Source organism: Schistocerca cancellata, chromosome 6 (assembly GCF_023864275.1).
Source record: "Schistocerca cancellata isolate TAMUIC-IGC-003103 chromosome 6, iqSchCanc2.1, whole genome shotgun sequence".
NCBI classification, from domain to species: Eukaryota; Metazoa; Arthropoda; class Insecta; order Orthoptera; family Acrididae; genus Schistocerca; species Schistocerca cancellata.
The window spans coordinates 89395868-89419299 of record NC_064631.1 but is presented as its reverse complement, the minus strand read 5'-3'; the positions used below and the strand labels follow the sequence as shown (position 1 = coordinate 89419299).

The 23432-nt window shown below is 45.6% G+C and overlaps 1 protein-coding gene and 1 long non-coding RNA gene across 2 annotated transcripts in view; one reads left to right on the top strand and one right to left on the bottom strand.

Annotated features, from left to right (window-relative positions):
• Nucleotides 1-8494, top strand: part of LOC126191372 (uncharacterized) — a 162508-nt gene extending 154014 nt beyond the window's left edge. Inside the window, exon 3 of the long non-coding RNA XR_007538344.1 lies at nt 8378-8494. This is a non-coding gene — a long non-coding RNA (uncharacterized LOC126191372). The remainder of the gene's footprint in view (nt 1-8377) is intronic.
• LOC126191371 (whirlin-like) overlaps nt 1-23432 on the bottom strand; it is a 580516-nt gene that overhangs the window by 480822 nt on the left and 76262 nt on the right. The window lies entirely within an intron of this gene.

The following is a 23432-nucleotide window of genomic DNA, read 5'->3' as shown; positions in this document are numbered from 1 at the left end:
CCGAATGTGCCTACAAAATTGTATCTGTGTACAACACATAGGTCATGAGATATAAACACTGAGATCGATGAAAAGCTGAAGAATCTGGGGTGGGTGTTACTGATAGTTACTAACTAATTCACCACATCGTGGATCTAAACAAAAATGGTTAGCTTCCTACTCGTATATAAGGCGTATGGCAAGTTGGAAAATGTAGAGACTGGGTGAGAGAGAGAGAGAGAGAGAGAGAGAGAGAGAGAGAGAGAGAGAGAGGGTCATATACATACGTGTGTGTATGATAAACCCCTTCCCTCGACATTATTTCTCTCCTTTATACATCCCCTGCGTTATCACAGACGACGTGTCACTGATCTCATTTGTACTAAGATGCAGTACACACGAGGTGTCTGTTCTGTTCGATCCGCCCTGAGTGGAATGCATAATTTCTAATAAATGTTCACCAATCTGCAGTCTCCTGCAGTTGTTGTCCCCTGAGCAGAAAACAGCACGTAGGTCATCAATCCGTTATTTTGAGGCTGTAAGAAACTCTTAGCGAGGAACTGTTATTTTGTAAACAATTAAATTTCCAATCAGGAATGTAACAATCAGTTTGTTTATACGGGATTCCACTCGCTTTTTATTGGCAGAACACGAGAAGCTTCACAATTACATTCCACTTTTGGGTCACAAATAATTTCTGTTCTTCAACAAATTAATGAACTGCATACTTCTACAATTACAGCTCTAATATTTACAAACTAGACATTGTAAATTAAAAATTGATAAGGCTTTCGTGACCACTTGTTAACAAACTGTCTATCGGATTCTGTCTCGGATTCTTCGATCGACGCTCGTCTAATGATTTTACTGACGTTTCGCCAGCACGAGTGGCTGGCATTGTCAAAGTCCAGTTCCCCACCGGCAATGGTGGGTGAAGTTTTGGCAATGCCAGCCACGCGTGCTGGCGAAACGTCAAGTAAAATCATTAGATGAACGTCAGCCGAAGAGCCCGAAACAGAAGCCAATAGGCAGTTTCCATTCTAAATTAAGTCTTAACTGATACCGCGGCAGACAACATGTCTGTCCTCGGATGCAGCCGAACCAGCTCTGATCTTACAGTCGAGCCTCTTCGCCCACCATCCAAGTCAGGCGCGATCCGAAGATCACCGAGGTGCTTCGTCTGCCTTTTCGTTTAGCAGTTGTTTATTATTCGGCTGGTTATTTATACTTGTGAAATAATGGAATGATAACACGCTATTAAGAGATGATTCATTTTGAAATTCAAATAAATACGCTGTTTAGTTCGTCTAATAAAACTGTTAAAATGGCTCTGAGCACTATGGGACTTGACATCTGAGGTCATCAGTCTCCTAGAAGTTAGAGCTACTTAAACCTAACTAACCTAAGGACATCACACACATCCATGCCCGAGGCAGGATTCGAACCTGCGACCGTAGCAGCAGGGCGGTCCGGACTGAAGCGCCTAGAACCGCTCGGCCACACTGGCCGGCGTTCGTCTCATATTAATAACAAAAGACTGACATTTTGTCGTGCGACTACCAATCATAGCAGCCACCCGCGGAGAAGGACCACAATTTAGGCGGTCTTTCTCACTATACGAGTACCAAACATAACATCAGGCCGGCCGGAGTGGCCGCGCGGTTCTAGGCGCCAGAGTATGGAACCGCGCGACCGCTGCGGCCGCAGGTTCGAATCCTGCCTCGGGCATGGATGTGTGTGATGTCCTTAGGTTAGTTTGGTTTAAATAGTTCTAAGTCAGCAATTAAGTCCCATAGTGCTCAGAGCCATTTGAACCAAAACATCTGTCATCGGTACCTCACACCACGTTACGTCATCTTGCCAGTGCTGTCTTCTAAACTGCCCTAAGAAGAGCTTCTCGTACCTGAATATGATGGCTGTAAAGCCAGAAGCATTACAGGTGGAGGGGATACGTTTCGTTCTCCGACCGCGTAATAATTACGGCGCGTAGCGGACCCGCTCCGTGGCAACGCGTGGCGGCAGCGAGCGGTCTCGGTGGACCACCCGTAGAGGTGTGCGCCGGCTGAGACGTGTCTGGACCCGCCGTGGCCGTGGCTGGCCTGCCCTTCGCCTCCACACGGAGGCCCCTGCGGGGAGGGCCACGTTTCGTCTCCAGGTCGCTGACTCCGCCCTGCCTTGCCCTGGCCCTGCCTCACCGAACGGCTCACGCCGCCGTATGCGTCAGCGAGCGGCCGCTGAACAGCCAGCACCAGAAATGACGTCGCGGATAAATGGCTGTGCCGACGCGGATATCCGCCGATCAAACGACCACACATTACGCGCTATCTTAGGGTACACATAGATCAAAAATTGAATTTCGACGAACACATCTACATCTACATCTACATCTACGTCTACATGATTACTCTGCAATTCACATTTAAGTGCTTGGCAGAACCACAATCATACTATCTCTTTACCACTCCACTCCAGAACAGCGCGCGGGAAAAACGAACACCTAAAACTTTCTGTTCGAGCTCTGATTTTTCTTATTTTATTTTGATGATCATTCCTACCTATGTAGGTTGGGCTCAACAAAATATTTTCGCATTCGGAAGAGAAAGTTGGTGACTGAAATTTCGTAAATAGATCTCGCCGCGACGAAAAACGTCTTTGCTTTAATGACTTCCATCCCAACTCGCGTATCATATCTGCCACACTCTCTCCCCTATTACGTGATAATACAAAACGAGCTGCCCTATTTTGCACCCTTTCGATGTCCTCTCTCAATCCCACCTGGTAATGATCCGACACCGCGAAGCAATATTCTAACAGAGGACGAACGAGTGTAGTGTAAGCTGTCTCTTTAGTGGACTTGTTGCATCTTCTAAGTGTCCTGCCAATGAAACGCAACCTTTGGCTCGCTTTCCCCACAATATTATCTATGTGGTCTTTCCAACTGAATTGACAGCCTTGAGAATTGTACTATTTATCGAGTGATCGAATTCCAACGGATTTCTTTTGGAACTCATGTGGATCAACTCACACTTATCGTTATTTAGCGTCAACTGCCACCTGACACACCATACAGCAATCTTTTCTAAATCGCTTTGGAATTGATACTGGTCTACGGATGACCTTACTAGACGGTAAATTACAGCATCATCTGCGAACAACCTAAGAGAACTGCTCAGATTGTCACCCAGGTCATTTATATAGATCAGGAACAGCAGAGGCCCCAGGACGCTTCCCTGGGAAACACCTGATATCACTTCAGTTTTACTCGATGATTTGCCGTCTATTACAACGAACTGCGACCTTCCTGACAGGAAATCGCGAATCCAGTCGCACAACTGAGACGATACCCCATAGGCCCGCAGCTTGATTAGAAGTCGCTTGTGAGGAACGGTGTCAAAAGCTTTCCGGAAATCTAGAAATACGGAATCCACTTGAGATCCCCTGTCGATAGCGGCCATTACTTCGTGCGAATAAAGAGCTAGCTGCGTTGCACAAGAACGATGTTTTCTGAAACCATGCTGATTACGTATCAATAGATCGTTCCCCTCGAGGTGATTCATAATGTTTGAATACAGTATATGCTCCAAAACCCTACTGCAAACCGACGTCAATGATATAGGTCTGTAGTTCGATGGATTACTCCTAGTACCCTTCTTAAACACTGGTGCGACCTGCTCAATTTTCCAATCTGTAGGTACAGATCTATAGGTGAGCGAGCAGTTGTATATGATTGCTAAGTAGGGAGCTATTGTATCAGTTTAATCTGATAGGAACCTAATCGGTATACAACCTGGACCTGGAGACTTGCCCGTATCAAGCGATTTGAGTTGCTTCGCAATCCCTAAGGCTAACAACAGACAAAGCAGAAAAAAATACTACACAAACTGGTGAGGCTAGATTCAAAACAGTACAGACTACCTCTACCTGTCACACGTACATACCACTGTGCGCTCTTCGAATCAGTACTCAGCTTCGCAGCTAGCACGTGGGCACATAGACTGAACGTGGTCACCAACAAAGCATCCGTCAGTCGAGGGCAGAGAAGTATCCTACTTAGGCTATCTGGAGCCTTCGGTACCACCTCAGCGGATGCACTGTGTGTGGTGCTCGGAATATGCCCCATAGATATCACGATCAAGTACAGAGCTGCAAGGTACTGGTTAAAGATGGGGAGAGTAGATAAGATACACACAATAACTGGTGTGCCGATAGAGACGATACGTCACCTTAAAAGTTGGCGTTTGGATACATGGCAAGGTGAGTGGGATGTAAGTGATAAGGGACATAGACTGCACGACTTCCTCCCTGACATAAGGGAGCGGTTGAGAATAAGACATATCGATCCCAGCCGCGGTATGGACATTTCTTAACCGGACACGGATCTTATCCCACGCACTTAAACCGCGTGAGTCTGAGGAAGACACCTACATGCACATGCGGGGAAGAAGGTTCCCCAGAACACACTGTCTTTTTCTGCGGGCAATACGCGAACAATAGACATACACTGCACTTAGACTACACAGATACAGACATAGATATATACACAGCAGTAAGAGACGAAGAATAATGGCACAATTAAATACACTGACAAACAGTATTTCAAAAACAACAGATGAACAGTACATGCGGACACGACATTACAGACATGCCTATGTACAGCGTAACAACCATCTTCAGGGGATGGACAGCGATACCCACAGTGACAGCGAAAATAGTGACAATGAGGAGGAACAGTAGGAGGGAGCTGAGATGTGACAGTAAATAAGCAAAAGTGCTGGCGATCTAGCCAAGAAAACACCAAATACTGTCCATGGATGGGCACCTACAGTAGTTGATACATAGGGTTAGTAATAAATAGGATAGGCAACATTATTTCTCTACTAATAACCATTTGTGTGTGTGTGTGTGTGCGTGTGTGTGTGTGTGCGTGTGTGTGTGTGTGTGTGTGTGTGTGTGTGTGTGTGTGTGTGTGCGTGTGTGACTGGCGGTCAACGGCTCGAAGAAACCATTCCGAGGTATTCACCGTCAGTCACATCCGGTGATGGTACTAACAAATCTCTCTTCTATCCTATCTTCTTTTTATATTCTTCTTTAAAACAACAAAATTTTATATATTTTTCAACTTTAAGTTATTGTTATTTTGAAAAGTATAATTCTTTGTAAATGTTGTGGATAAAACAAAAGAAAAGAAATCTGTAAAAAGATGGAAAACGAAAATTGTAAGATGTACGACCTGTTTTGAACATCAGGTAACAGGTCTATAATTTGGCAATAAATAAATAAATAAATAAATATCCGCCGATATGTCTGGAGGTTTCCGGAACACCAACTACTTAGTGGTTTATTTTTTTAAATTTATTCGTATGGCTTACATGTAGTTTAAAAGTGGAGATATACTAGTACAAGTATATAACAAAAATAAAGAAAGACAAAACTAGATATAATACTAAAGTAAATGTCAATACCTAAGTTCCTCATCTATATAAGAGCTGTGTCGTCAACTTTCAAGACGTCGTTCCAACTACCCTGGGCACACATCTCTAATGTGCTTGATTGTGTGGTTCGGAACCCAAAGTCAAAAACCGGAGACTCTGTAGTACCCCGCCTGTAAAGTGAGTCGGGGCATCGACCATGCTCAGCGCGAGCTCTGTCCAATTTGACCCACAGTTTCCTCTGTAGTTCTGAGTGAGAGCTGAAGTCTTTCGCTCCTAATGTTCAGTCTACATCCAAGAAGCAAGTACGGTAATAAAAGATAAGGTTCCAGAGCGGGAACAAAATTAATCGTGAAAGCATAAGGTTCAAGAGTGGGATGAAATTCATAGAAAAAGGACAATAATGATAAGATTCCCTGACGACATTGCTATCCTCAGTGAAAGTGAAGAATATTTCCATGACCTGTTGCATGGAATGGGTAGTCTAATGACAACAGGTTATGAATTTAGAGGAAACTGAAGAAAGACGAGAGTAATGAGAAGGAGCAGAAATGAGTTAAGCGATAAACTTATCAAAATTGGGGACTTCGAAACGGGTAAGGTATTTTCCTAAGAGTTAAACGTGGACCATCATTTGAAGAAGAAATTTCGGAGAATGTTCGTTTGGAACACAGCATTGTATGGTAGTGAATCATTGACTGCGGAGCCCCAGAAGATAATCGAAACATTTGAAATGTGTTTCTCTGGAAAGATGTTGGAAATTAGGTTGACTGAGGAGGTGCTCTGTAGAATCGGCGACGAAAGGAAGATGAAGAAAACACTCACAAGACGACGGGACAGATTGATATGACATGTCTTCATACATCAGGGAATAGCTTCCGTGGGACCATAGGCTGCTTAACGGGTAAAAACTGCAGGGCAAGACAGAGATTGGAATACACTCAACAAATTCGTGACCGGCCGCATCAAACCAGTCAGAAGATTGAGGACAACCCCTCGCCCCCTCCCAAACCCCGCCCCCCCCCCCTCCCCATAAAAAGCGAACGACAGGGCTCCTTTTTCTAGAATACTGGAATGTGAGCCGTTACCACCGATCTTGTTTTCCGGAGTGAACACCATACTGCTACCACCCTGGCCAAGTTTTGAGTTCAGCAAGAGGACCTGGCCACATATATTTGCAATAAGCTCACTATGTTTTTGCTAAAACATCAATTTCCGTTGTACTCTTCTGTATTTATGTCTACCGTTCGGAATTGATGCGTCTCGTGGTAGGTGCACATTAAACTAAGTCAAAGCACGATATTGGTAAGTAGGACTATATGAAGTAGATACATGGTGACAATTATTGAACTATATGAAAAAAACCTAAAGTAATTACAAGCCAGCCAGCCGCGGTGGCCGAGCCGTTCTAGGCGCTTCAGTCCGGAACCACGCGACTGCTTCGGTCGCAGGTTCGAATCCTGCCTCGGGCAGGATGTGTGTGAAGTCCTTATGTTAGTTAGGTTTAAGTAGTTCTAAGTTCTAGGGGACTGATGACCTCAGATGTTAAGTCCCATAGTGCTCAGAGCCATTTGAACCACTTGAATTACAAACCGCGGCGTGCGCACACTTTATTCAAAAGTAAACATCACTACAGATATTCGGATTTACGTTATGACATGTTCAATACGCCTGCCATCTTTGGCGATAATGTGGCGCAGATGAATAGTGAAATTCTGCATAACCCGCTAAAGTATCGGAACAGCGATGCTGTCGATGACCTCCTGAATGGCTGTTTGTAGCTTAGCTGTGGTTTTGGGGTTATTCCTGTACAACTTGTCTTTAACACAGCTCCAAAAAAAGGAGCCGCATGTGTTCAGATCCGGAGAATATGGGGGCCAATCGTGGTCCATGCCAGTGGCCTCTGGGTACCTCAGAGTCAGAATGCGGTCCTCAGTGCTCCTTCAGGACATCACTCTCCTTATTCGATAGGGTCGAGCTCCGTCTTGCATTAACTTCACCTTGTCAAAATCGGGATCACTTTGGGCAATGGGGATGAAATCATCTTCCATATCATTTACGTACGTTTCAGTAGTCACCGTGCCATCAAGGAGTATTGCACCGATTATTCCGTGACTGGACATTGCACACCACACAGTCACCCGGTGAGGCTGGAGAGACTTCTCGATCGCGAAATGTGCATTCTCAGTCTCACAAATGCTCCAATTTCGCTTGTTGACGAACCCATCCAAATGAAAGTGTGCTCCGTCGCTAAATATAACCGTACATGTACTCTGTCTTCAGGACACTAGTGGCCTACCGGGACCATCCGATAGGAGGGGCGTGGGATCAGCACGCCCCCTCACCCGGTCGTTATGATGGTATTATTGACCGAAGCCGCTACTATTCGGCCGAGTAGATCCTCAATTCGCATCACGAGGCTGAGTGGACACCGAGAAATGGCAACAGCGCATGGCGGTCTGTACGGTCACCCATCCAAATGCCGACCACGCACGACAGCGCTTAACTTCGGTGATCTCACGGGAAGCGGTGTAGCCACTGCGGCAAGGCCGTTTCCAGAACCGTACATGCGCATACTAATTCCCATCATGCCCCGCGGCCAACTGTGCAGTTTGGACGAACTAACGCAAACCGTTCAGAAGTTATGACGATTTTATATCGTATAGTTCAATAATTGTCACCCCGTATTCTAACCGAGTAGCATCGAGACTTGCTGTCAATCCACAAGGAATGAGGAAGAAACACTATCTTTTATTGTTATTGTTTTATAGTGTTCAGTGAACTTACTACACACAATTCTTGTTTTAATTAGACTGCACAGCTGGTACAGTTCTAGCATGTTGTCGTAGCCGAGTACAACGAGAGGACGTGACATGGCATGACGAGGTTTTGTTTGGCTGTGATATCTGCAAGCTGTGTCGTATCGCGCACCTGTCAGGGGCCCCAGATAAGCCGAGCTGTTGTTGCAGGCGGAGACGAGGAGCGCCTCCTAGTCGCAGACAGCGCCGCCACAGGCGTCCAGCTCCAGGTGCGACCAGCGACGCGCTGCGGACAGCAATTCCCAACAGCCGACTTCTGCAGGTATCCGTACATCTAACTATCATCATACACTCCAAAAACCAGCTTGATAAGTGTGTGGCAGAGGGCGCTTCGTGTGCACTGTCTCTGGCCCCTTTCGCGAACCGCGCGCGGGAATAACTGTTGTCGGTAAGCCTACCTGTGATTCTGCAGATCTTTTCACGAGAGATGCGTGGAACTAAGCAATATACTGGTTGAACCTTCTAGGATAGCACGTCCGCGCAATTTTTACGGTGACCCCTTCCGTCACGCACAACGCTTCTGTTGTAGCGTCTGACACTGCAGTTCGATAAGAATTCCCGTCACGCCTTCGCGCTTGCTTGCGATGATAATCGCTGCCCTTCCCAATACCCCCTATCTATCTACATGCTAAGTGTATCAGAGTGAGAAGCAATATTAAAACGAGGGTTTTATACAGGGTGTTTCAAAAATGACCGGTATATTTGAAACGGCAATAAAAACTAAACGAGCAGCGATAGAAATACACCGTTTGTTGCAATATGCTTGGGACAACAGTACATTTTCAGGCACACAAACTTTCGAAATTACAGTAGTTACAATTTTCAACAACAGATGGCGCTGCGGTCTGGGAAACTCTATAGTACGATATTTTCCACATATCCACCATGCGTAGCAATAATATGGCGTAGTCTCTGAATGAAATTACCCGAAACCTTTGACAACGAGTCTGGCGGAATGGCTTCACATGCAGATGAGATGTACTGCTTCAGCTGTTCAATTGTTTCTGGATTCTGGCGGTACACCTGGTCTTTCAAGTGTCCCCACAGAAGAAGTCACAGGGGTTCATGTCTGGCGAATAGGGAGGCCAATCCACGCCGCCTCCTGTATGTTTCGGATAGCCCAAAGCAATCACACGATCATCGAAATATTCATTCAGGAAATTAAAGACGTCGGCCGTGCGATGTGGCCGGGCACCATCTTGCATAAACCACGAGGTGTTCGCAGTGTCGTCTAAGGCAGTTTGTACCGCCACAAATTCACGAAGAATGTCCAGATAGCGTGATGCAGTAATCGTTTCGGATCTGAAAAATGGGCCAATGATTCCTTTGGAAGAAATGGCGGCCCAGACCAGTACTTTTTGAGGATGCAGGGACGATGGGACTGCAACATGGGGCTTTTCGGTTCCCCATATGCGCCAGTTCTGTTTATTGACGAAGCCGTCCAGGTAAAAATAAGCTTCGTCAGTAAACCAAATGCTGCCCACATGCATATCGCCGTCATCAATCCTGTGCACTATATCGTTAGCGAATGTCTCTCGTGCAGCAATGGTAGCGGCGCTGAGGGGTTGCCGCGTTTGAATTTTGTATGGATAGAGGTGTAAAATCTGGTGCATGAGACGATACGTGGACGTTGGCGTCATTTGGACCGCAGCTGCAACACGGCGAACGGAAACCCGAGGCCGCTGTTGGAACACCTGCTGCACTACCTGCGCGTTGCCCTCTGTGGTTGCCGTACGCGGTCGCCCTACCTTACCAGCACGTTCATCCGTCACGTTCCCAGTCCGTTGAAATTTTTCAAACAGATCCTTTATTGTATCGCTTTTCGGCCTTTTGGTTACATTAAACCTCCATTGAAAACTTCGTCTTGTTGCAACAACACTGTGTTCTAGGCGGTGGAATTCCAACACCAGAAAAATCCTCTGTTCTAAGGAATAAACCATGTTGTCTACAGCACACTTGCACGTTGTGAACAGCACACGCTTACAGCAGAAAGACGACGTACAGAATGGCGCACCCACAGACTGCGTTGTCTTCTATATCTTTCACATCACTTGCAGCGCCATCTGTTGTTGCAAATTGTAACTACTGTAATTTCGAAAGTTTGTCCGCCTGAAAATGTACTGTTGTCCCAAGCATATTGCAACAAACGGTGTATTTCTATCGCTGCTCGTTTAGTTTTTATTGCCGTTTCAAATATACCGGACATTTTTGAAACACCCTGTATGTTACCTCTATCGTGAGAGGACTGTATTTCCTTAAGAACCTTCCAATGAACGTACCTGGCGTATTTCCTACCACTGATTTTATGTAGTCGTACCATTTTAAATAACCCCGTGCACATAAATTAATGGATATAACTGCTTCCAGTGTTTCTTCGGCAATCGTGTTACAGTAACGAGTCATTCCACGTATATATGCTCAATAACTTGTTTATGTTGAGGGTCAACTGCCGTTCGCCAGTCCCTCCACCAACCGCTCATCCTCTCCAAGTGTTCTGCATTTTTCTCGGGTTGTGACTGTCGCGCGGAGTGGCCGCGCGGTTAGATGCGCCACGTCACTGACTGGCGTGGGTATGTGTTTTGTTCTTAGCATAAGTTAGTTTAGGTAGTGTGTAATTCTAGGGACCGATGACCTCAGCAGTTTGGGCCCTTAAAAATTCACACTCATCTGAACATTTTGCGTTGTGACTTCTCTGTATACAAAGGTGAAGCTTGGCTGACGCGCCAGTTACCCTAGTGATGGCACTGAGTCGTTCGGCACACTACTTAAACTATTATCCCTTATCGAGAGCCGGCCGTTGTGGCCGAGCGGTTCTAGGCGCTACAGTCTGGAACCGCGCGACCGCTACGGTCGCAGGTTCGAATCCTGCCTCGGGCATGGGTGTGTGTGATGTTCTTAGGTTAGTTACGTTTAAGTAGTTCTAAGTTCTACGGGACTGATGACCTCAGAAGTTAAGTCGCATAGTGCTCAGAGCCATTTTGAGCCTTATCGAGAACGCCTGTTAGACAATGCTCTTCCTCCACCAAAAAAAATCATCAGTTGTTAATTAAAACTTAGGCTAAATATAGGAAAGCGAATTTTTTTCAAACTGGCGAAAGATAACTACAGATCAAAAATTATTATTATTATTATTATTTTCGATTATTACCATTTAAAGAGAGCGTTTGAACTTGAATTCCATTATGACGGTTTTCTTCATGTGTTCACTGTGTTGTTACTTTCTCTCCGCTGTCCATTTGCATCCTGCTCTCTTCTGTGTTGTGGTGTCAAATTTATGTTTTTTGATGATGTTCCTGAAGTCAGTTCTATTTTCTGCATCGTTTACTGTTACGTGTGCTTATCTGAGGTCCTCTTCAACTTTTTTATCCATTTTGACTTTCCCCTGCCTGAGTTGACGACTTTAAGAATTAGCTTCGAAATTCTGTTTCCATTCACCCTGTGGATATGTCCATAGAACTACATTCTTCTTTTCCTTGTTGTATCCGCAATATTGTCTGTGTATTTATATACTTCCAATGTTGGTCTCTTCTTCCAGATTCCTTGCTCTTGTATCAGATCAAAAATTATTATTGTGGTGTCACCGCCAGACACCACACTTGCTAGGTGGTAGCCTATAAATCGGCCGCGGTCCGTTAGTATACGTCGGACCCGCGTGTCGCCACTGTCAGTGATTGCAGACTGAGCGCCGCCACACGGCAGGTCTAGAGACACGTCCTAGCACTCGTCCCAGTTGTACAGCAGACTTTGCTAGCGATGCTACACTGACAACTACGCTCTCATTTGCCGAGACGATAGTTAGCATAGCCTTCAGCTACGTCATTTGCTACGACCTAGCAAGGCGCCATGACCAGTTTATATTGAGATTATATAATGTATCAACAAGAGCAATGTTCTCCAATTATAGAATATAGTTAAGTATTACTTCAACTACGTACTTCATTTGCTACTATAATTTCCCTTAACTGTTCCAGACCTCACGCCAGTCTGCGTGAGCTTAACGCGTGCATTTCGGCCGCCTCTAGCAACACTACAATTATTCTTTTTTAAAATCGTGAAACAGATTATTGGAAAAATTGGTAATTCTAATTGTATTCTTTTGGTATTCGATTTCATCTCGGTCAGTGCATTACGCAGATAATGCTCAAAGATCTTTACGCAGTTCCCTTTTGTTTGTCAGTGTTATTCTGAGAAGTTGTTGCCTGCGGTTAAGTAAAAATTATTATCGTAGAAGTCAGTCCGTAAGCGACTACACAGCATCCATGGACGTGCATGATACGTAGGAGGCATAAAAGTAAATACTGCAACGAAACAACACGTATCTTGGAACAAAACAATTATAGTTAAGCTAGCAATAAGTTATTTCTTTCATTTTGTGTAGATATGAATAAAACAATTATGTGAAGTTTTTGTGGTTAGAATAGTAATAAAAATTCGCCTAAAGTCGCACTGAAATTCTGTAACCAATGAGACTAACAAGACAAGATGTGCAATTATATGAAAGTCTCATTAAAGCTAATTTTGAACCAACAAAATAGATTCGTTCAGTAAAAAAGGAAGTGAAGGATGCATAGCTCAGAAATAAAAGCTTGGCAGATAATTCGCTAGTGGACAGTTGGCCTGGCAGAAAAACCGGAAGAGTAGAACAACTTGGGATGACGATAGGAGAAAAGACCATTCTGAGAGAATGACAATAACGTGGACACAAACAAAAGCAAAAATAAAACTGGAAAATGCCCTTTGTTTTAATTAGCGTGGTTCATTAGGGCCCAAACGTGAAGAAACAATAATAATAATAATAATTGTTATTGTTTTATTATTGTTATTATTAGCGGCCCACCCTGGCTTTGCATGTGTAGTAGTACCTGTCGCCGGACGACTTATTTACAACATGTAGTGAGGAACGGAGTAATCCATGACTCTCTTGAGTCACTTCGCATCTCGTTTTCGAGATTTTCCGAAGAGCGCGTTAAAGCATGATGTTCTCGATCTGCAGTGAGTCTCGCCTCACAGTCCTCATTGGATTCTTGATACCGCACAGTCCTCTGTCTTTTAGCCCTTCTAGTGTGTGGAGAAGAGCTTGACCGTTTTCTAGGTATTTTTATTCGTAAAGAAAAGGAAATTCAAATGTAACAGTACGCTGTAAAATCGCAAAGCAAACTTAATAAAACTCGTTTTTCCTAGCGAAGAAATATAAATGATACCTGTCAAAAGAAGGAAAAAGATTTCGTTAAATTATTAATACACAAAGCGATAAGGGTAAATCCATATTAGTCGACCACAATACTATTGCAGCTAGTAGTGAGGACGCTTCGTTCGGCACAAATGACTTGAAAACACTGACAGTGCGACGCCTTTTCCTTTGTCGCCATTGTACTTATTTACTGTGACGCCAACACATGTTCTCGATAACGGCCAAGAGATATATTATCGTGGTTGAGTAGTATTTTTTAACCAAGTAAATTCTACGGTAGTTTGTACTCGTAAAGATCTGATTGCGGTGCTCAATTTTGCCACTGACGTAAACTTTCGAAAATACTCCTTCACTGACGTAAAAGAACTAACAGACCCATCTATTGATTTTTTGATGTACTATGCCATAATGATTTTGACATCGGAACTGCTAAGCTGAGGTGACTCCTGAAACATTAAATCGAGATATCTTTCTTTTCCGTGATCCGATTTTGATGAAATAAAACCTGCGTGTTGCCTCGAGCTACGCTCAAGTTACCTGTGAACATCCCATGAAAATTCGTCTGGTGGTTTTGGAGATCGCCGTATACAAGCAGTTGTTATGAGCAATCTTACCACGGTTCGCGCGGCTCCCCCCGTCGGGGTTCGAGTCCTCCCACGGGCGTGGGTGTGTGTGTTGTCCTTACCGTAAGTTAGTTTAAGTTAGATTAAGTAGTGTGTAAGCCTAGGGACCGATGACCTCAGTAGTTTGATCCCGTAGGAATTTACCACGAATTTCCAAAAATTTCACCTACAATCAATTTTTGCCAATATTTTGATGGTACAAATACGATGCTTTATAGTTTTATTATTAGAATAATAATGATGATAATAATAATCATAATCTTGTCACCTGAATAAAGCAGAAATGCAAACAGAACCCAAATTAGCAAGAAAACTGAATTCGTGTGTTAAAAGACAGAAATCGCGATTCTGAAAACAAAATCAACAGGGTCCAGTAAATACGCCGGCCGGTGTGGCCGAGCGGTTCTAGGCGCTTCAGCCTGGAACCGCGCGACCGCTACGGTCGCAGGTTCGAATCCTGCCTCGGGCATGGATGTGTGTGATGTCCTTAGATTAATTAGGTTTAAGTAGGTCTAAGTTCCAGGGGACTGTTGACCTCAGAAATTGTCCCATAGTGCTCAGAGCCATTTTACTCTAAATACCTCGGCGAATTCATCGATCCCCAGAGTCGCCTGTAAAAAGTAAAGAAAGCATTAGGGTTAGTCCTAAACTTCTACAACAATAAATCCTTGTCGAGACAGATAAAGATTCGGCACTGCAACTCAGTCATAAAACCAACAGTCGTCTACGCAAGAGAAACACTGACAGTTTAAAGAAAACGCGAACTTGAAGAAATCAAAAAAGAACAGAGAAAGATCATTTGGAAAATTTTACGACCAAGAGATACCCAAGACGCTTACAGGCTAAAATCAATCAACACAATAGAAAAGTTTTCAAACACTGACATTATGAAAATGAGAATGAAATTCTTTGATCGTCGCAACAGACTATCAGAAAAGCGATTGTCAAAAAGGATATTGTCTACGAACTCAGAACCTTGACGGAAAGAATTTTGAAAGAACCTCAAAAACGCAAACGTAAGACCGACGACATTTTAGAAAGAGACACGTTCAGAAACAAATTAGACAAATAGAAGTTACATCAGAACAACCAAAACAAAAACAGTATGGGGCAAAGTGGCTAGAAGAACGTAAACGCCGCGCGGGATTAGCCGAGCGGTCTTGGCGCTGCAGTGATGGATTGCGCGGCTGGTCCCGGCGGAGGTTCGAGTCCTCCCTCGGGCATGAGTGTGTGTGTGTGTGTGTGTGTGTGTGTGTGTGTGTGTGTGTGTGTGTGTGTTTGTCCTTAGGATAATTTAGGTTAAGTAATGTGTAAGCTTAGGGACTGATACCTTAGCAGTTAAGTCCCATAAGATTTCACACACATACACAAGAACGTAAGTAAGTCTTCTTGGAAAGAATGGAAGTCTACTGGAACAGTAAGAAGAACTTAAAGAAACGTTTGAATTACTTGCTTAACGTCTTCCATTTACTCGTAATGGGAGAATAGTCAATAATAATAATAATAATAATAATAATAATAATAATACGAGATCTGTTCAGAAAATTCCGCAACACTCGTAATTTCGTGAGAATGGTGTATTGGAGCGAAATGCGGTTGGCATCACTGCACATGCCTGTGTTTAATGTGTAACTGCCGGAAGTTTCATTGTTGTATGTCTGTTAGTTATTGTTTAGTGCTGTATTGAGCAGAACATTGTGTCGCACAGATTGCAAATTTTCTAGATGGCAGAGTTCGAGGAGCAACTCGTATGCTTTAAATTTTGCGTGAAACTTAAAAAAATCTTTACAGAGACACACGAAATGGAGCAGGAAGCCTACGGTCACGAGTGCTTATGCCGTATTCGGTGTTACGGTAGACACGGTTTAAAAATGTTCGGACGGAAGTTAAAGATGACTGTCGTGTACGACACCCTTCGACGCTCATGTCAGGAACGTCAATGAAATTGGGCGTGCCAACCCACGACTGACTGTCCGAGAGATTGCAGAAGAACGTAACGTTTCAGTTGGATCATCTTGGAATACATCTCGTAGCCCCCAAGTTCGTCCCACGGCTCCTAAGTCAAGATCGGAACGACCTTCCTCGCAATCTGTGAAGAGCTTTTGGATCGCGCAAATGAGAACGAGGTGTTCCTTAAGAGAATCATAACTGGTGACGAGACGTGGGTCTACGGTCACGATGTTGAGACTAAAGTTTAATCTTCACAGTGTGTTGGGGAAGATTCTCCAAGACCAAAAAAAGCTCACCAGGTCAGGTCAAATGTCAAAGCCATGCTGATAATTTTGTTTCACTTTGAAGGATTAGTTCATCATGAATTCGTGCGACAGCGACAAACTGTTAATCGATGGTAATAACGGGACTTCAAATGGTTCAAATGGCTCTGAGCACTATGCGACTTAACTTCTGAGGTCATCAGTCGCCTAGAACTTAGAACTAATTAAACCTAACTAACCTAAGGACATCACACACATCCATGCCCGAGGCAGGATTCGAACCTGCGACCGTAGCGGTCGCTCGGCTCCAGACTGTAGCGCCTAGAACCGCACCGCCACTCCGGCCGGCAATATCGGGACTTGTTGTAACTAAAATGTAGACTTTCACGGCCGGAAATGTCATGTCCATTATAATTATCCGGGCTGTTATGCCGTGGTCGGTTGATGAATTCTGTGTCAATTCCCAACGTTTCATCCCCGTGTGTGGGAGGCATCTTCAAGGGGGTCTGTAGGTCAATGGAAGGTCCAACACACCCACTGGCTCGCTACTGACTGCCGCTAAATTCTGTGTCCATGCGCTTCCGCGTCGCGGCGTGACGTCACGTGTTTTGGAAACGTCAGTGCAATTGGCCGCTGTCCGTTTCCGTCGATCGCCGTTGCCATCACCCAGTAGTGGACGGGTGGTACACATCTTCTTTAACATCGGCATCCATATACCGTTTAATTTCACGCCCTCCTCCTTACGATTGAAATTATTAGGGTGTTTAGCGATTTCGATTGCCCCCCTGTAGAGCCTTTCGTAATATCCTCTTGTAGCCGCTAGTACTTGCGTCTCCGCGAAAAAAATGTGGTGGTTTCCTGGCTGGAAAGGATGTTCCACAACAGCTGATCGTTCCGTTTCTCCTCTTCTACAATTGCTCTTGTGCTCTTCCAAACGTTTTGAAACAGTTCTTTTAGTGGTACCCACATGAACATCGCCACAGCTGCATGGGATCTTTGGATATTACGAAGGGCTCTACAGGGAGGCAATCGAAATCGCTAAACACCTTAATAATTTCAATCGTAAGGAGGAGGGCCTGAAATTAAACGGTATATGGATGCCGGTGTTGAAGATGATGGGTACCACCCGTCCACTACTGGGTGATGGCAACGGCTATCGGCGGCCACGGACAGCCGCCAATTGCATTGACGTTTTCAAAACACGTGACGTCACGCCCCGGCGCGGCCGCTGACACGGAATTTGGCGGCAGTGAGTGGCGAGCCAGTGGGTGTGTGGGACCTTCCATCGAGCTACGGACCCCCTTGAAGATGTCTCCCGCAGGCTGGGACGAAACGTTTTGAATTGACACAAAACTTATTAAACGACCACGGCGGCCCAGCCCGGATAATTATAATGGACATGACTTGTTGCAGCGCCTGCGAGAAAATGTGAGAAGGAAACGGCTTGAAATGTGGGGAGATAATTCATGGCACTTGCACCACGATAACGCACGCGTACATATATCCATGTTGGCGCAAACAGTTGCAGTTGCACAGAAAACGAAATGACTGTGCTCTCTCATCCTTGGTGCTCTCAAATATCTGTCTCCGGCGGGCTTTTTTTTATTTCAAAAACTGAAAACCTCGTTGAAAGGGCGAAAGGCGCTTCGCGCGATCCGGCAAGAGGCGTACAAACAAAGACTGCTTCCGGAAGTGGAAACGGCGTTGGGAGCGGTGAATCAACTGTGGAAAAGAGTATTTTGGAGGAAACAGCGCACAATACGTAAAAGGTAAGCGTAGAAAAAATTTTGTGGACAGTGTTTCGGAATTTTTTGAGCAGACCTCGTAAATTTGCGGAAGTGTAGCAAATGTTTCTTATCTGGAAGATATACGCCTACATCAGTGAAATATGAGAGCATCTGAGGAAGAATGGCCGCAGTCATTAGCAATACGGTGTTAAAGTAACCTCGTGCCTTCCTGGCTGACAGAGAACGGTGCTACCCCGCCAGTAGACGCCGGGCAGTGACAGCAGAGGGAGGTGCGACGCCAGGCAGCGGCGTCGGCTCCGGTCTCGCCGCTCCCACACAGCCGGGCCGGCTAGCGGGACCGGCCGCAGCTGTTTAACGTCCTTTTACGTCTACGGAGCGGAGCGCCGGAAACCCGTTACGGCGCGGTAATAATGGGAGGCGCACGTGCCTCCGGCGTGTCGCGGCTGGCTATATAGCTAGGCGCTAGGCGCTGCAACAACGGCCCAGCAGGGAGAGGGGCTCTTGTTTATCCCGCCGCTCAGCGAGACAGCACGCGCCGCCAGACTCCCCCGCCGGCAGCCTGAGAACTGTCGGAGAGCGGCTTCAGACGGCCGGTGAGCTGGGTCACCGCGCCATCGCGATAGCGGCCGCTGGGGACGCTTCATTACTGGCGGGGCCACGAAAGGAACGGTCTATTGACAGCAGCGCGGAACCTGACGTCAGTGCGCTGCCTGCTGTGTGTAGTACGCTAACCACGTATCGCTTCTCCAATGTTGATCAACACAAGAGCTAACAGGTGTAAGCATTAGTTTCTTTTTCCCCGATCGGTTACTCTATAGCTACTTGTACTGTGGTTCTCTAAATCCTTCCTGGAACCACATCGCGCTTATGCACGCAAAACTAAACTTTAACGAATAGAACCTCCAGCAAATAACAGACTGAAGCGCCAAAGAAAGTGGTACTGGCATGCGTATTATACAGGGACATATCATCATCATCAGCAGCAGCAGCCAATTCAATCATTAAATGAGTGGCTTCTTCGAGTCGTGGATTCAGGTAGGCTTTCAGCAGTCTTCTCCAAGTGGGGCGGTCTTGGGCAGTTCTCTGCCAGGTGGGTGTTACCAGTGATCTTCTTGATGTCTTTGTCCCATCTCTCTAGTGGTCTTCCTCTAGGCCTCCGGTGCTCTCTCGGACTCCACTCCAGTACTTGCTTCGTCCATCTGTTGTCCTTGCTTCTTGCGACGTGGCCAGCCCACTGCCATTTCAAGGAATCTACTGTCTCTAAGATGTCATTAACCTTCGTCAGAGACCGGATGTCATCTGCCCTTTTCCTGTCCTTTCTTGTATAGCCCAGCATTGATCTCTCCATAGCTCTCTGTGCTGTCCTAAGTTTCCCTTTTGTGAATGAGTTCAGTGTCCATGTCTCGCAGCCATACGTCATCACAGGAAGAATGCATTGATCAAATACCGCTTTCTTCAGATTTACTGGCATTTTTGATCTGAATACTGTTGAATCCTTCCCAAATGCTTGCCAGCCAAGCTTGATCCGTCGATAGATTTCTGGCCTTATGTCTCCCTTCATATTTATAGTCCAGCTGGGACCCATTTGTTGGACATTACTTTTGTTTTGGAAAGGTTCATGTTCAAGCCAACCAGCTGACATTCCGATGCAAGATCTGTAACTAAGTTTCGGAGCTCTGCGAAGTCTTTGGCCAGTAGGGCAATATCATCAGCAAATCTCAAGTTGTTAAGCCTTTTTCCATTAATTATAATTCTCTTACCTTCCCAGCTCCTCCATCTCGTTCCACACTGCGCACTGTTACCAAATCAACTATTCCTTGATGACTTAGAATTTGTCTTACTTCTTTTAGTCATATTCTGGTGTGCATTTCTTTCCTGCTCAAATAGATTCATTATGTCTTCTATAGCGCCACATTTCAGAAGCTTCTACAGTGAGGTGGTAAAGGTCATGAGATCTATTATTGTGTCCGATCCCCTTTTAACGGTGTAGGGCAGCAACTCGACGTGGCATGGACTTAACAAGTCGCTGGAGGTCCTCTGCAGAAACGTGAGCCATGCTGCCTCTACAGTCGTCCGTAATTGCAAAAGTATGACCGGCACAGAATGTTGTGCACGAACTGAGCTCTCAGTAATGTCCCGTAACAGTTCGATATGATTCATGTCAAGCTACCTGCTTGGCCACATCATTCCCTCGAATGGTCCAAAATGTTCTTCAAAGCAGTCGCAATTCCACCGTTGTTTGGGGGACACTAGTGTTCATGAATGGCTGAAAATTATCTCCAAGTAGCCGAAAATATTTCCAGTTAATGATCGGTTCAGCTGGCTCAGAGACCCAGTCCATTCCGTGTAAACACTGCCCACACCATTATGGAGCCACCACCAGCTTCCACAGTTCCTTGTGGACAACTTCCGTCCTTGGCTTCGTGGAGTCTGTGCAACACTCGAACCCTACCATGTGCTCTTGCCAACCGAAATCGGGGTTTATCTGACCAGGCCACTGTTTTCCAGTCGTCTATGGTCCAGCCGTTATTGTTATGAACCAAGGAGATGTCGTGCTGTTAGCAAAGGCACTCTCAGCGGTAATCTGCTGCCATAGCTCATTAACGCCAGATTTCGCCGTATTGTTCCAACTGAAACGTTTGAGAGGTGGCATGAGCCCCCTCCCATACTTCTATCTTACGATTTTCCTCTCTAATTGCATGCAGTGAAAAGTCGCTATTCCTTCACACGCGGACTTCCCACGCAGCGTCTCTCGTCACCCGGGTGGTCCGGTGACAGGCGGGCTCTGCTGATCTGGAAAGGGTTAAGCCGACGGATGTGAGGAAGTCGAGTGAATGCTTTGCAGACGCCGACATTGTCAAAAGACACGCCCGGAGGGGTCTGAAGTATCGGCTGGGCTAGAGGTTCCGTTACTTCGCAGAAACTTAGCGAAAACACTTTCTGGCGGGCTACCAGCGAGGCGTGGGAATGACTTGTGTACCCAGGCAGTTGTGGCGGGAAAATTCCCGCGCTTTCTGCAAAATAGTAACTGTGATTGGCTTGCTCAGGGCATAGCTCCGTGACGTAGCAAAATCAGCGCAAAAATTGGCGCCAAGAATCTCCATTGGTGGAATGGTAGTGCTCCGGCAATAGAGTGGAATTTTCCGCCGGTTTTCGAGTTGCTGATTGGAACGTTTAACCACGGCCACTGTTGTGGGGGCGGGAATGTTGTGTGTTCGGCCTGTACGGGTGCTCTAGGTAGTCGGCTCTCGCCTTTCGGTCGAGGACGTCGAAGCAACCAGCCATCGCCTCCGGTACGCCAGATCGTGTTCTGGCAGTTAAGAAGACAGTTTGGTAATGTATGTCCGCAGCACCGGCAGATAGGGATTTTCCTAGGTGATAATCAGACCTCAGCAGAGCGCGCCTGTTCGTCTTTTTCTAACTTTGTTCTGTCTTGAGTAGCAGCAATTAATGTTGGGTTAGCTGTGTGTCTCTCTTAAGATTTGAGTGGCAAGGAATTGGCTCCACATACCACTTCGTCTTAAACCTCACAATCTAGTTTAGGGACAACTTCACCTTCATAGCGTTTGTTTGAGTATCCAATTTGAGCCAATTTGATGTATTGTAAATGTTTCATGTGTTTTTGTTTATTATTTTGTGTTTAGTCTTAATAAATCATATTGTTATTTTGGACAGAACTTTCATTCTGTTAATCGGTACAGCAACCCATCATTTCTCACTACGTTAATGAAACCTTCCTTTATTTAACTTATTTATCAAATTAAATTATTGCAGGTGCCAAACTCTTTTCTACTCCACTTGCAGGGTTGATTACAGTCAGTTCGCGTATATTTTTTTATCCATGTGCAACAGCAAAAGTCGGAGTTAGAATAGGGGGGGGCTTAGAGCATCATTTACATATGGAGATTCTAGAAGAATTTAGTGTTAAATACACTGCTTGCCCCGGCACCTCGCACGTTCGCAGTACGTCCCACATTGATTTCTGCGATTATTTCATGTTGTTGCTTGTCTGGTAGCATTGACAACTGATCGAAAACGCCACTACCCTCGGTCGTTAAAGAGATGCCAACGGGAGCTACGTTGTTCGTGGCGAGAGGTAACGCAGGAAATTTGGTATTCTCGGCACACACTCGACACTGTGGATCTCGGAATACTGGATTCCCTAACGATTTCCGAAACTGAATGCCCCATGTGTCTAGTTCCAACTACCATTCGGCGTTCAAAGTCTGTTAATTCTCGTCGTGCGACCATAATCACGTTGCAAACTGTTTCACTTGAATTACCTGAGTACAAACGACAGCTCCTCCAATGCAGTGTTCTTTTACACCTTGTGTACGCGATACAACCACCATCTGAATATGTGCACATCGCTATCCCATGATTTTTTGTCACCTCAGTGTGTTATGTTTTCTATGAACTGTTTACCGTCTGTTTTCACTTCCGAACAAGGCTACAGTCCAAACATATCCTGAACAAATTTTCTAAGAGACAAAATTACACTACTGGCCATTAAAATTGCTACACCACGAAGATGACTTGCTATAGACGCGAAATTTAACCTACAGGATGAAGATGCTGTGATATGCAAACTATTAGCTTTTCAGAGCATTCACACAAGGTTGGCGCCGGTGGCGACACCTACAACTTGCTGACATGAGGAAAGTTTCCCACCGATTTCTTATAAACAGCAGTTGACCGGCGTTGCCTGGTGAAACGTTGTTGTGATGCCTCGTGTAAGGAGGAGAAATGCGTACCATCACTTTTCCGACATTGATAAAGGTCGGATTGCAGCCTATGGCGATTGCGGTTTATCGTACCGCGAGATTGCTGCTCGCGTTGGTCGAGATCCAATGACTGTTAGCACAATATGGAATCGGTGGGTTCAGGATGGTAATACGGAACTCCGTGCTGGATACCAACGGCCTCGTATCACTAGCACTAGAGATCAGGCATCTTATCAGCATGGCTGTAATGGATCGTGCAGCCACGTCTCGATCCGTGAGTCAACAGATGGGGACGTTTGCAAGACAACAACCATCTGCACGAACAGTTTGACGACGTTTGCAGCAGCATGGACTATCAGCTCGGAGACCATGGCTGCGGTTACCCTTGACACTGCATCACAGACAGGAGCGCCTGCGATGGTGTACTCCACGACGAACCTGGGTGCACGAATGGCAAAACGTCATTTTTCGGATGAATCCAGGTTCTGTTTACGGCATCGTGATGGTCGCATCCGTGGTTGGCGACATCGCGGTGAACGCACATTGGAAGCGTGTATTCGTCACCGCCATACTGGCATATCACCTGGCGTGATGGTATGGGGTGCCATTGGTTACACGTCTCGGTCACCTCTTGTTCGCACTGACTGCACTTTGAACATTGAACGTTACATTTCAGATTTGTTACGACCAGTGGCTCTTCCCTTCA